We start from the raw sequence: 12,483 nt of genomic DNA, 5'->3' as shown, positions 1-12,483 counted from the left end.
CAATAATGAGTAAATATATGTGGCATTAGGTGGGAAAAGTGGAGCGAAAATGTCTTGAAAGTGGCAACAATTGCGCAGAAAACGCATTGAAATTTGATGGAGAAGTGATAGAAGTGGGAAAATGCAATATAAGGAGCAAAAATATAGCAGGAAAAAGTGAAGAAAATATTTTAAAATCATAGGCGGGTGTCGTGACTTCCCAGGTGGTGATGTGGACGATGAAAAAGATGTGTCGTGTGGAAAAAAGGTCGTCGACGAAACTGGCTCGCATAATAATACAAAGTTTATTAACACAAGCAGAATCAAAAGAACAGGGTCGAGACAGAAGCCCTGTGAGAGCAGCCGGGGTCAGATTTGCTCTGAATAAAACCAGCTAAAAAATGCTTATATGATTTGACGGGAAACCGGAGACCAACGGGTGGAATCTGACCCCCAATTTCCACTGGAGCTGATAGGTTTCCATTTTAGTCTTTGTGATAATTTCTACCGGGTCCACTGTGGTGCGTGTCTGCTCCTTCCCAGATGCGGTAGTTCGGTGCCCTCCACCAGATATACACAGGGGTTCTATTTCTTGACGCATCAATCAGCACAGAGCAAATGAAGCTAAACAGTAAATTAAGCACGTACTCCGCAATAAAATATCGGGTTACTTTTCAAAATAAAACGCTTCAGATTATGTTTCAAGTAAATACATCACCAAAACGTCATAATGTGTAAAAACAAAATCACATCCAATATATTGATTCCTTTCATACTGTAACTACACTGTAAACTGCAGCAACTTTGATTTAGTTCATGTTTTACCGGTGCAGTTTTATCTCTTCTCTGTTGGCTGTTGCTAAAAAATGTGTCTATGATAAAACCAGAGTCCAACCTTCTTGTTCTCCTTCGTTAGGAACACTGACCTGTTTATCTGTTTATTGTTGCGTTTATAACACATACATTTAACTGCGTTCTCGCGCAATTATATAAATATCGTGAGAACTGATCTGTCTCGTGACGTCACAGTCGTTCAACCGGAGCGCACCACGACGCACTCCAAACGCAACCGGTGTGAATTACCGGACGGCGTACAGCGGTGAAATACCGGATCGGTGCCGTGGCGCAGCGGAGACGTATCCAGTGGAAACCCGGGGTAAGACTTTAGCCTTAAAACAAAGAAAGGCAAGGCAAATTTATTTGTATAACGCATTTCATACTCAAGGCAACTCAATGTGCTTTACATGATAAAACATTCAATTGTTTAAAATCAATAAGAACATTTAAAATCATCAGTAAAATCAATTAAAATCATCAGTAAAATCATCATGACATCAACAACATGACAAAAAATCTCTCTCTCAATCATACGCAGTAGAGAAAAAAAGTGCCTTTAACTTTGATTTAAAAATGTTCACATTGGATGCTGACTTCAGCTCTGCTGGGAGTTTGTTCCACTTCTTTGCAGCATAACAACTAAAAGCAGCATCACCATGTTTACTGTGAGCTCTGGGCTCCACTATCTGACCTGTGTCCATAGATCTGAGAGACCTGCTGGGTTCATACCTGACAAACATGTCACTGATGTATTCTGGACCAAACCCATTCACAGATTTATACACCAGCAGCAGAACTTTAAAGTCTATTCTGGGGCTGACTGGGAGCCAGTGTAAAGACTTTAAAACTGGAGTAATGTGTTCTGACCTCTTTGTTCTGGTTAAGACCCAAGCTGCAGCGTTTTGAACCAGCTGTAGATGTTTGATGCTCTTTTGGGGGATTCCTGTCAGAAGACCATTACAATAGTCCAGTCTGCTGGAGATAAAAGCATGGACCAGTTTCTCCTGATCTTTCTGAGTCATTAAACCTTTCACTCTGGAGATGTTCTTTAGGTGGTAGAAGGCTGTTTTTGTGATAGATTTGATCTGACTGCTGAATGTAAGATCTGAGTCAATCAGAACACCAAGGTTTTTGACTTGGTCTTTAGCTTTTAAAGATCGAGACTCAAGATAGTTGCTGACAGCGGTCCTCTTTTCCTTGTTACCAAAGACAATCACCTCCATCTTGTCATGGTTTAGTTGAAGGAAGTTTTCACTCATCCAGCAGTTTACGTTTTCTAAACAGTCACACAACACCTCAATGGGACCATGGTCATCTGGGTTCAGTGATAGTATAATATAGTTGTGTGTCGTCTGCGTAGCTCTGATAATCAACCTTACAGTTCTGTAAAATTTGTCCTAAAGGAAGCATATAAAGGCTAAACAGAAGAGGTCCAAGAACAGAGCCCTGAGGAACCCCACAGGACATTGGTAATCTGTCAGATTCAAAGTTTCAAATGCTTACAAAATAGGAAGCAACAGTTGTCCATTATGGTGGTAAGACCCTCACATGACAATGAACAAAGGTCGGAGTTAGATAGTTTATGGCCTGAAGCTACAATTTTGAGGAAGAGCAGGAAATGTGAACAGGATGCTCCCGAGAGTCACAAGGCAATGTCACATGCAAACAGCAGGTCCACAGAGACATCTGGCTAGGATAGTAAACCCCATATGGTTAGGTCACAGTTGAAGGCATATACTGCACTTTTAAATGAAAAGATATATAGCATAAATGGATATCATGTTAAGCAGTTAATACACCTCACGGGGTTAACAGAACGTCTCAGGTTTAGCTTCACAAATAAGGAATGAAAACAAAATGTACCAAGCTAACTGTTTAATTATGATCATTTTTCATTACAAGCTTCAACACCACGGTGAGTGATTATGTCATTTTGAAGTCCATCAAACAAACATGAAGTTTAACAAAACAAATAAAAAAACAAAAACATTAGGATGGTCACTAACACAAATTAAAAGCATCTCAGCACCACATTTTTTTGACACCAACTTGAACCATTTCAACTCAGAGCCTGTATCAGTAGCTATAAAGTTTAGTAAAACTGGCACATGGACAACATGGCATGCCCACTCAGTCCCTCCTGTCCCACTGTGCTCCTCAAGTGGTTTTTGATGAGTTTTAACTTGGAGAATGAGCGAGACACGTGACTGACGTGCACGCGCATACTCTGTGCAAAAACCATGTTGTTTACATAAGTGACGCTTGAAAAATGACAATGAACGAACTGCTGTTTAAGCTCGTAAATAGTTTGTAGTATGTAGAAAGCTTGTCACCTGAGGACGCAGCCGCTTATTTAAGGAAACTCACTTTAAGTACAGGTGAATGATTGTAGGACCCATGCAGCATTCCAGAAAATGAGTGGTTATCCGATATGCGCTCCTGGCCCAATGTTCAATGGCCAGTTTCTTATACATATCTGATAGAAAAACTCAATGTATGTATGAAAGAAAACCTAAAAGCATTAAGTCTCTTGATGCTTAGAACTTAAAGGACAGGATAGGTGGGCTGCTGTACTCTTGGTAATGAAGGTTTCTGTGTATTTCTATGTATTCTGATCAGTTTCAACAGATGAGTTTCCATTTCTACATTAGGTGACCTCCTCAATGTCCCACATCTGCAAATCAGTCTATTTACAGCTTTTTAATGTAACTTTTTACTAGATCCAGACTGAGATAGCGCACCGTCCACTCCCGTGCACCAACGCCTCAGCAGCCCTCTGGTTGTTTTGCACCAAGCCTGCAGCTAATTTAGTATGCATACGTCTCACAAAATGGGTCTCTTTAACCCCTGTATAAATCTACTTGATGGGTGCACAAGTCATGGAGGGCCCGCCTTCTCCAGCTCCCCTGACTGTGGTAGAGGCCCGGCTCCCTTAAGTTCTACCTCCTATCCGTGCCGCCCTCCCAGCCCCCCTGAAGCCCCGCCCCTGGACCTGCCAAAATAAATCCAAAATGCACCTTGAAATGTTCAGCACCCACTGTAACTTAAAGAAGGAGAGAATAATGTTGATGAAAGTCAGCAGTGTTACTGTTTATTATGTTCTACGTGATAAATAATACAACATACATGTGCTTTAATATGGAAGATACACTTTAACATGGAGGGACACACTTGGTGTCAGTTGTAAATCACTGTTAGACAACAGGTTGGATAGAATAAAAGGATTATCAGGCTCGCGAGAGGATTGGGCACTGACAGTGTCTACGGAGCACCCGCGGTGTCCCCCATGTTGTAAACACAGCTCTGAGCTGCTACGGGAAGCAGGAAGGTCAAATGTCATCAGCTGCTGGTCCTTTAAAAAAATTTTACTTAGTTTTATTTTGTGAACCTTTTAATTTTATATCTCTGTTTTGATCACTTCCTACCACTGTGTTTTAGACACGTAAAATGTTTGTATATTATGCACATTATATTAAGATTTTTTATTTTTATTTTTTTTTACGAATTAAAGAAAGCTTAAATAAAAACAATTAAAAGTGGGGAAAAGAAAAAGTACTCCCCCCCCAAAAAAAAAAAAATTCAAATAAAGTACAGATACCCAGTAATACTCAATACAACACTGAAGTATATTTACTTAATTTGTTGACAGTGAATGTATGCATGTACAATCCAGTTTGTTGTCATCATCAAGTATGGTTGCCGTGGCTCCAAGATGAAAGAAAATAGAATCCATAACAGAACCAACTCCAGTAGCTTATCTTATTGCTAGTGGTTCAGTTGGACAAAGTGTTTCTCTTCGTCATCTGAGTATCAACAAGTTAAACAAGCAAATTTTGTGTATTTTGAAAGCTTATATTTTGAAGACCTGAGTGAGAAATGGCTGCTGTAGGTAAGAGACTGTACAGACAAAATAAGAGGATGAACTCTGATCTGCTAAGATGAAAGAAGACTTTAGTAAATCGATATATTTAGTTTAAAAATGTTACAATTAATCATTAGAATAATGTCATTGCCTGATCTCGTTAGATCACGGAAGCTAAGCAGGTCTGGGTCTGGTTAGTAGTTGGATGGGAGACCACTGAGAATTCCTGGAGCCACAGTGGGGGACAGTCGCTCCAGTGGCATCTGTCATTGTGAACTTGGACAAAACATTTCACCCACATTACCTAATGTAAATGTAGTGTGTGAGTGAGTGTTGGTGGTGGTGGTGGTTGGAGGGGCCGATGGCGCATTAGGGCAGCCTCGCTTCCGTCAGTCTGCCCCAGGGCTGCTGTGGCTCCAATAGTAGCTTACCACCACTAAGTGTGGAGTGAAAGAATAATGCCTTAATTCTGTAAAGCGACTTTGAGTGTCTATGATAGAGTGCTGTATAAAATCTAATATTATTATTAGAACAGTTTGAGAGTCACCCAAATTTAAAAATGACAAGACCAGACAAGAATTTCTTGTTTATGTGAGTTTTAGTGTTGAAATACTGAATACTAACCTTGTGTCCTTTCTATCCACTTTGACAGTGTCTCAACTAATGGTAGGGCAGGTTCTGTGCAGCAGCTCAACCAAATACACTATAATTGAGTTTACTGGAGAAGGTTCCTTTGGTAAAGTGGCCAAGTGCCAGGTTAATTCCACCTGTGAATTAGTGGCAGTGAAAATCCTGACGGATAACTTTGTGCAAGGCGTGCAGCATGAGGTGAGTGTTTGGATCTCTCCAATAGTTTTGGTGCCTCCAACTGGACTTTAACTATGAACTGTTCATGGAATAGTGACAGAAAGATGATTTAATTGTCCTTTTTTTCCCCTCCAGCTGTCTATGTTGAGTAGAATCAGCACGCTGGATCCAGACCACTTCAACGTGGTCAAATTCTACGAGAAGTTTGAATATTTTGGCTACACCTGCCTCGTCTTCGAACTGCTTGAGAAGGACTTATTCCAGTTCCTCATAAATGACCTGTGTTCTTCCATGTATGTGCACCAAATCCGCCCCATTGCAAAGCAGGTATGATCCTTTTTATAGTTTGACTAAAATGGCGTCGGTGCCGTTCGTGCGTAGTCTAGTGTGTTTGTGACACAATGTGGTGCAGAGAGGATGCTGTGCGTGGAGCTGCATGGATGTCGCTGATGTTTTGACCGTTAAACTCTCGTGTTGCGTTGATGGAAGGAGCATCAAGCCAGAATCAGCTGATCAGATGTGTAATTTACGCAGCAATGGCACAATGTTCACATATAGGAGTGTGGTGACACAGCGCTACTCAGAACCTCAGACCTGCTTGATGCTCAGTAGATCATCTTCAAATGGTGCTGATCCACTGATTGACAGACTGTGTTGCTGCATTAACTCAGATCAATATGACAGATCATGTCAAAATCTGCCTATTTTTCATGGACTGATCAGAGCAAAGTTACAGGACCTAACGGAGCTGCAACAGTAAATTAGGGGGGAAAATATCAATAGGTTTTAAAGTTGTTTAAAAGAAAAAAAAAAAAATCCTCAATTCCTCAAATATATGTGTGCCTCTATGCACCTCACGTCTCCACATTAAACAAGCAACACACTCATTTAAATAGGGCGGTCTGCACCAGTTCTACACGTGCACTAAACATTGCAGCTATGTTAGTGAATTCCTCGCAGCAGGTGAGGAAACTGCATCACCAAAGGATTTAGTGACGCAACTGGTTTAACACCCTTTATTTCAGATCTTAGTGAATCTGCCCCTGAGTGTTTATAAGGTCAGTTAAAGAATATTTTATTTTTATTCTGAATTAAAGAGGAATTAAAGCTATAATCCATGAAAAAGCTACTTAACCTCCCACTTTTCTATAGCAAGACATGCTTCGTACGGGCACTGCACTACTCTTTATAAAACAAAAGGTTTGTAAAAATGTATCTATTTATTTATTTATTTTTTTAAAAACAAAATAACATCAATTAATTAAATTCAAAATAAAAAATTCTCAGACTGAAATATACGACATTCAAGGCTGTATTGGTGCGGTGCATTACATTCATACTGGTTGGTCGGCTATGATGCGATGCATTTGATTGTTGTCTGGTTATTTAATTTTTTTGTGGTTTAACGAATGAAAAATAATAATTTACACATTAAAGGTTGGGTGTAGAAATGTTAAAAACTACAGTACAAATTTCTGTACTTCTTTTAAAACATACTTAAGTACAAGTGAAATTACTGATTTAGAAATATACTCAAAAAAGTACAAGTACAAATAAAAGCAACTCAATTATAGTAACGTGAGTAACGTTTGTGGACTTAAGCTCTGCTTTTAATACAATAATCCCAGCTCTCCTTCAGGACAAGCTTTCCCAGCTGCACGTGCCAGACTCCACCTGCAGGTGGATCACAGACTTCCTGTCTGACAGGAAGCAGCACGTGAAGCTGGGAAAAACCATCTCTGCTCCCCGGACCATCAGCACTGGATCTCCTCAGGGCTGTGTTCTTTCTCCTCTGCTCTTCTCCCTGTACACCAACAGCTGCACCTCCTCTCACCAGTCGGTCAAACTCCTGAAGTTTGCAGACAACACGACCATCATCGGTCTCATCGCTGATGGAGACGAGTCTGACTACAGGTGGGAGACAGACCGGCTGGTGTCCTGGTGCAGCCAGAACAACCTGGAGCTCAATGCTTTAAAGACAGTGGAGATGATAGCAGACTTCAGGAAGAACCCAGCCCCCCTCACCCCCCTCACCCTGGGAGACTCTACAGTGAGCTCTGTGGAGTACTTCTGCTTCCTGGGGACCATCATCACTCAGGACCTCAAGTGGGAGCTGAACATCAGCTCCCTTATCAAAAAAGCTCAGCAGAGGATGTACTTTCTGCGGCAGCTGAAGAAGTTCAGTCTGCCAACAAAGATGATGGTGAACTTCTACAGCTCCATCATCCAGTCCATCCTCTGCTCCTCCATCACCATCTGGTACGCTGCAGCTACGGCCAAGGACAAGGCCAGACTGCAGCGTATCATCCACTCTGCAGAGAAGGTCATCGGCTGCAATCTGCCCTCCCTCCAGGACCTGTACGCCTCCAGGATTTTGAGACGTGCAGGAAAGATTGTGGCCGACCCCTCCCACCCCGGTCATAAACTGTTTCAATCTCTCCCTTCTGGTAGGAGGTTTCGGTCCATCAGGACCAGAACCTCCAGACACAAAAACAGCTTCTTTCCCTCTGCCACCATCCACATGAACACACCCCAAGTCACCCACTGAACCCCCCCCCCCCCCTCCCCCCACCCGATCACCACCTCCACCAGCTTGATATCTGCTGCACTGTATATATATATTTATATTTATCCTATTTATCCTTTATTCTCTATCTATCCTTTATTTATCCCTCATCCTTTATATTTATCATTATTATTATTATTATTATTGTTGCTGGGTTGTTCTTTGTTGTTTTGTTTTTATTTCTTTTTGTTGTTTGTTTTGTGCACCAACCACCAAGTCAAATTCCTTGTACTGTCCTTAAAACTGTACATGGCCAATAAAACATTTCTGATTCTGATTCTGATTCTGACTTGTAATCCCTTACTTTCACCTCTGATCATAATCCTGTCTTTTTCTCATTGTGTCCCTGCAGATGTTGGTAGCATTACAGGGACTCCGATATCGTGGTATCATCCATGCTGACATCAAGGTTGACAATGTAATGCTGGCAAACAATGAGAAGAATTCATACAAAGTCAAGCTCATTGACTTTGGAATGGCTCTTCCATCCTCTGCCGCCAGGTGCGGGATGACGCTTCAAGCCATCGGCTCCAGGTATGAGGGTGTCAATCTGAATGACTTCTGTGTGACTGAAATAAATCCCTGAATATTGTACAGTACAAGTAAGGTTTCATAAATTCCTGATGTTTCTTGTAGGGGAATCATCTATAAATTATTTATGTTCATAAACAAAAAAGTAAACAACATTTAATGGCAAATGTGTTCACATTTATTTTGAGTAAGGTCCAACAACACCACGTAATCTATCAATTGTATCGATAGATTACCTTTTAGAACTAATTTTATATTGAATAATGTCATCCGGAACGCCAACTTGCCAAGCCCAGTTCAATGTAGTTGGATCGTAGGAATTTACAGTAAAGGGATTAATCGATCTAATAGATGAATTATTACACGCTTAGTCATTATATTGTTGGTACTTAGTGCTCAGCAACAGATTTCTAAAGCGTATCTCATTCATTTTGCTTCACAGGGCCCCAGAGGTGTGTCTTGGCCTACCATTCACAGAGGTCATTGACATGTGGGGGCTGGGCTGTACGCTGGCCTTCCTGTACCTGGATTATAGCCTCTTTCCTGTCGACTGTGAATATCTCATGGTAAGTCATCATTTTTTATACACCATCCCTCCATCCATTTAGTGACCCACGTGCTCTTTCTCAGGGTTGCGGCTGTTTTTTTACACATGTACAGTATATAAAGTCTTGAAGAAATGCTCCTATCGTGTGTAATTGTGTGTTCTTTCTGCAGATGCAATCCATGGTGGAGCTTCTTGGTATGCCAGCGGACTACCAGCTCAATAGTGGTGTGCATACCAAGAGATTCTTCCGTCAGAAGGAGGATGAGTTTGGCTCAGGATGGAGGCTCCTGGTAAAACATAGTTTTCATTGTTGTTGAACCTTGACTGTTGCTTTAAACTTATCCTAAACCCTTATCATTGACATTGTGTTTCCTCAGACACCGGAAGAATATTCCGCTATTAACGCAAATGAAGCTGAGGAATGGGACGCACGGCGCTGTCATTTCAAGTCATGGGATGACCTGCTCTATGTAAGTGTTCTCTACGATATTTGAGTTCAAATACTTAGCAGCGGTCTCTTCTTTAAAATGTAACATACTTTATACGTGTTTATAAGCTAAAATTACTCACGTTTTATTTTTTTGTTAGAACTTATCATATGTTATGACCGAGAGAGGTTTGAACTTGTGCAAGGACCTAACTCTTGTTTTTTTAAATCCAGATCTATGAAAAAGAGGATGCTGAGGAGTTTAAGGACAGGAGAGTGTTCATAGACTTCCTCAAGCAAGTACTGCATCCGGATGGGGAGGAGCGAATCTCTCCCACTGAGGCTCTTCAGCATCCATTTATTACCATGTCCCACCTGGGCCAGGATCCAGACAGCAGTGACTAGTGAGTAACTGCACTAAGGAAGCAATCACGCACATGGAGATCAACCTGTTGTTATATTAACTTTTGTACTAATCTTTGTTTTTTAATTTTTCCTCTAGTCTAACCAAGGCACAAGAATTCATGTCTATAAAGTGTAAAAATGAGGACATTGACAAGGAACAAGAGGTTCAGCTGTCTCCTGGCCAGCTTGCAAATAGCTGTGAATCAGCTGAGGTGCATGAAGAGCCATTTGACAAGTTCCTGCTGACTCCTACATCCAGCCAAATTGAACATGTAGAGACAAATGTCCCCAAGCTTCCTCTTACTCATCTAAACAATGACAATGGAAGCGTTCAGGAGACAAGTCTGGAATGGGGAGAAGAACTCCATCTTCATTCAACAGTGGATGATTCTGGAATCTGCACTATTCCTCAATGGTGTGATGAAAATCTGGAATCAGTTTCCTCAATGAATGGACCTGTGATGGAAGACGTCCCCATCCCAGCCCCCAAGAGGTTTAGGAACGTTCGGAAGTTATTTTCCAGAATTCAGAAAACGTTTCTAGGCTGCTTCTGTTCCTCCGTGCAGGAGTAATTTCTGCCTCTCTTCTCTCCATTCCTCTTGCTCTCCTGTCCTATCCAACCTGGGACAACTGTCGCTCTGTGTATTTGTGTCTGTGTATATAATCGTAAATAAACACACATCATGACTTACCTGCTTTGTTGATGTTTTCATAGTTTTGACCCTTTTTTCCAAAATATTTTGAAACTTTTCGAGGAAGTCCCTGATATTGTGTTGTAGTGTGCTAAAAGTTCTGCAGAGCTGCTGAATGTCCTGGATCAAAATGAAAAGAAACTGTGTTCATTTTTCATAAGTCAGTAGTGGTGATGGTCATTGTCCATTACCATGTCAGCACCTAAAACTAATTCCAAACTCTGACTTGGCAGCATGATCTCAGCTTCCTCTTATGGTTTTAAATAATAATGATACAATCCATGCCACTAATACAATAATAGATAATATATTTGTATATATACTTGCTCTGTTTAAATTCGATGAAACATGAGCATGATGAATGTGTTTTTTTTTACTCATTCTTAAAAAAAAATTGTTTGGCGTATTTATATGTAATGTATGTTTTTTTTTTGGAGTCTGTGTATTTTTGGATTTTTCTGTTGTCTTTTTGTGGATTTTTTGTATAATTATTGTTTGTTGTTGCCATTGTAGGGTGATTCTGGAGTCATTTTGTGGATTTTTGTTTCGTTTTTTTGTTTGGTTTTGGTGTAGTTTTGTGCATTTCTGTTGTAAGTTTTAGTGTATTTTTTTGAATATATTTAGTTTGGTGTACATTGAGTCATTTTCATATTTTTGTTGTTGTTTGGTGTATTTTTCTGTAATATATGTTTTTTGGAGTCATTTTGTGCCTTTTTGGAGCCTTTTGTAAATTTGTGTGCTTTTCTGTTGTCTTTTTGTGTACTTCCTGTATAAATGTTGTTTAGTTTTTTGTTTTACGTCATTTGTGCATTTTTTGTATAATTATTGTTTTTTGTTGCATTTGTAATGTGATTCTGAAGTCATTTTGGAGAAAAAAAGTCAATATTAAAAACGTCGTTGTACCGCTAAAAGTAATTTAAGTTAATAATTCAGTAGGGATGTAACGATTAATCGTAAGGCAGTTAAAAATCGATTCATAGGTATCACGGTTGATATCGATTTTCTGAAAATTGAATCGCAGTACTTTTTTTTATCCACAAGTGTAAGCGGCGGGCGGAGTCTGCTAATCGTTTCTTTCTGGCCGCCTTCTACTCTTAAATATGTTAATAAATGATTCATTACCCCTTAAGCACCGAAAGAATATCTGTAATATTACTTGACTATCTGTAAAAGTCACGTTTTTCTATTAGCTCTGTCCGCTAGCATAGCTTCTCTTCTTCACTGATGAATTGATATTTTGATTATTTGTTTTAATCATGATATAATTATAAATTATTTATTTTTCAATTTCCAATAGCCTACAGTACCTATAAGTTTGAAAGTGTCAGCATTTTGTGCTTTTCATAGCCCAAATGACTAAACAGCGCTATTTCTTAACCGCTGTGTTTTTTTATGTGTTCCCCAAGAAACAGCTCTCTACGCTGCCTTTGGATGCTCCTCACTGAGGCTGTTCTGAGTTGTTGTTGTTGTCATTTTCTTGCTCATTGAGATGACTTTGTTGTAAATTGCGCTATACAAATAATGTTGAATTGAATTGAATTAACACTTGTCAGCAGAAACATATGAAATTGTCATTGGTTTTGACATTGGTGGTCTCGATTTGGAACGCCCTGCCTACCCAACCTTAGTGCTCATGGCACGTCACTGTTGAGTACTACTAAGTACTCTTTACCAGGGTTGGGGTCATTTACATTTTTAAGTTGCAATTACTTCTTCAATTATCCATATTCAATTACAATTCAAGTGTGATTACTGTGATCGCATTTTTTCCAATTACAATTAAATTACAATATTTTTTTATTCACAAAAAGTCATTTACAATTAAGTTCT

The sequence above is a fragment of the Gouania willdenowi genome, chromosome 3 (genome assembly GCF_900634775.1).
Source record: "Gouania willdenowi chromosome 3, fGouWil2.1, whole genome shotgun sequence".
In the NCBI taxonomy this organism is placed as follows: Eukaryota; Metazoa; Chordata; class Actinopteri; order Blenniiformes; family Gobiesocidae; genus Gouania; species Gouania willdenowi.
The sequence above is the reverse complement of the archived record's forward strand: the minus strand, read 5'-3'. Positions refer to the sequence as shown.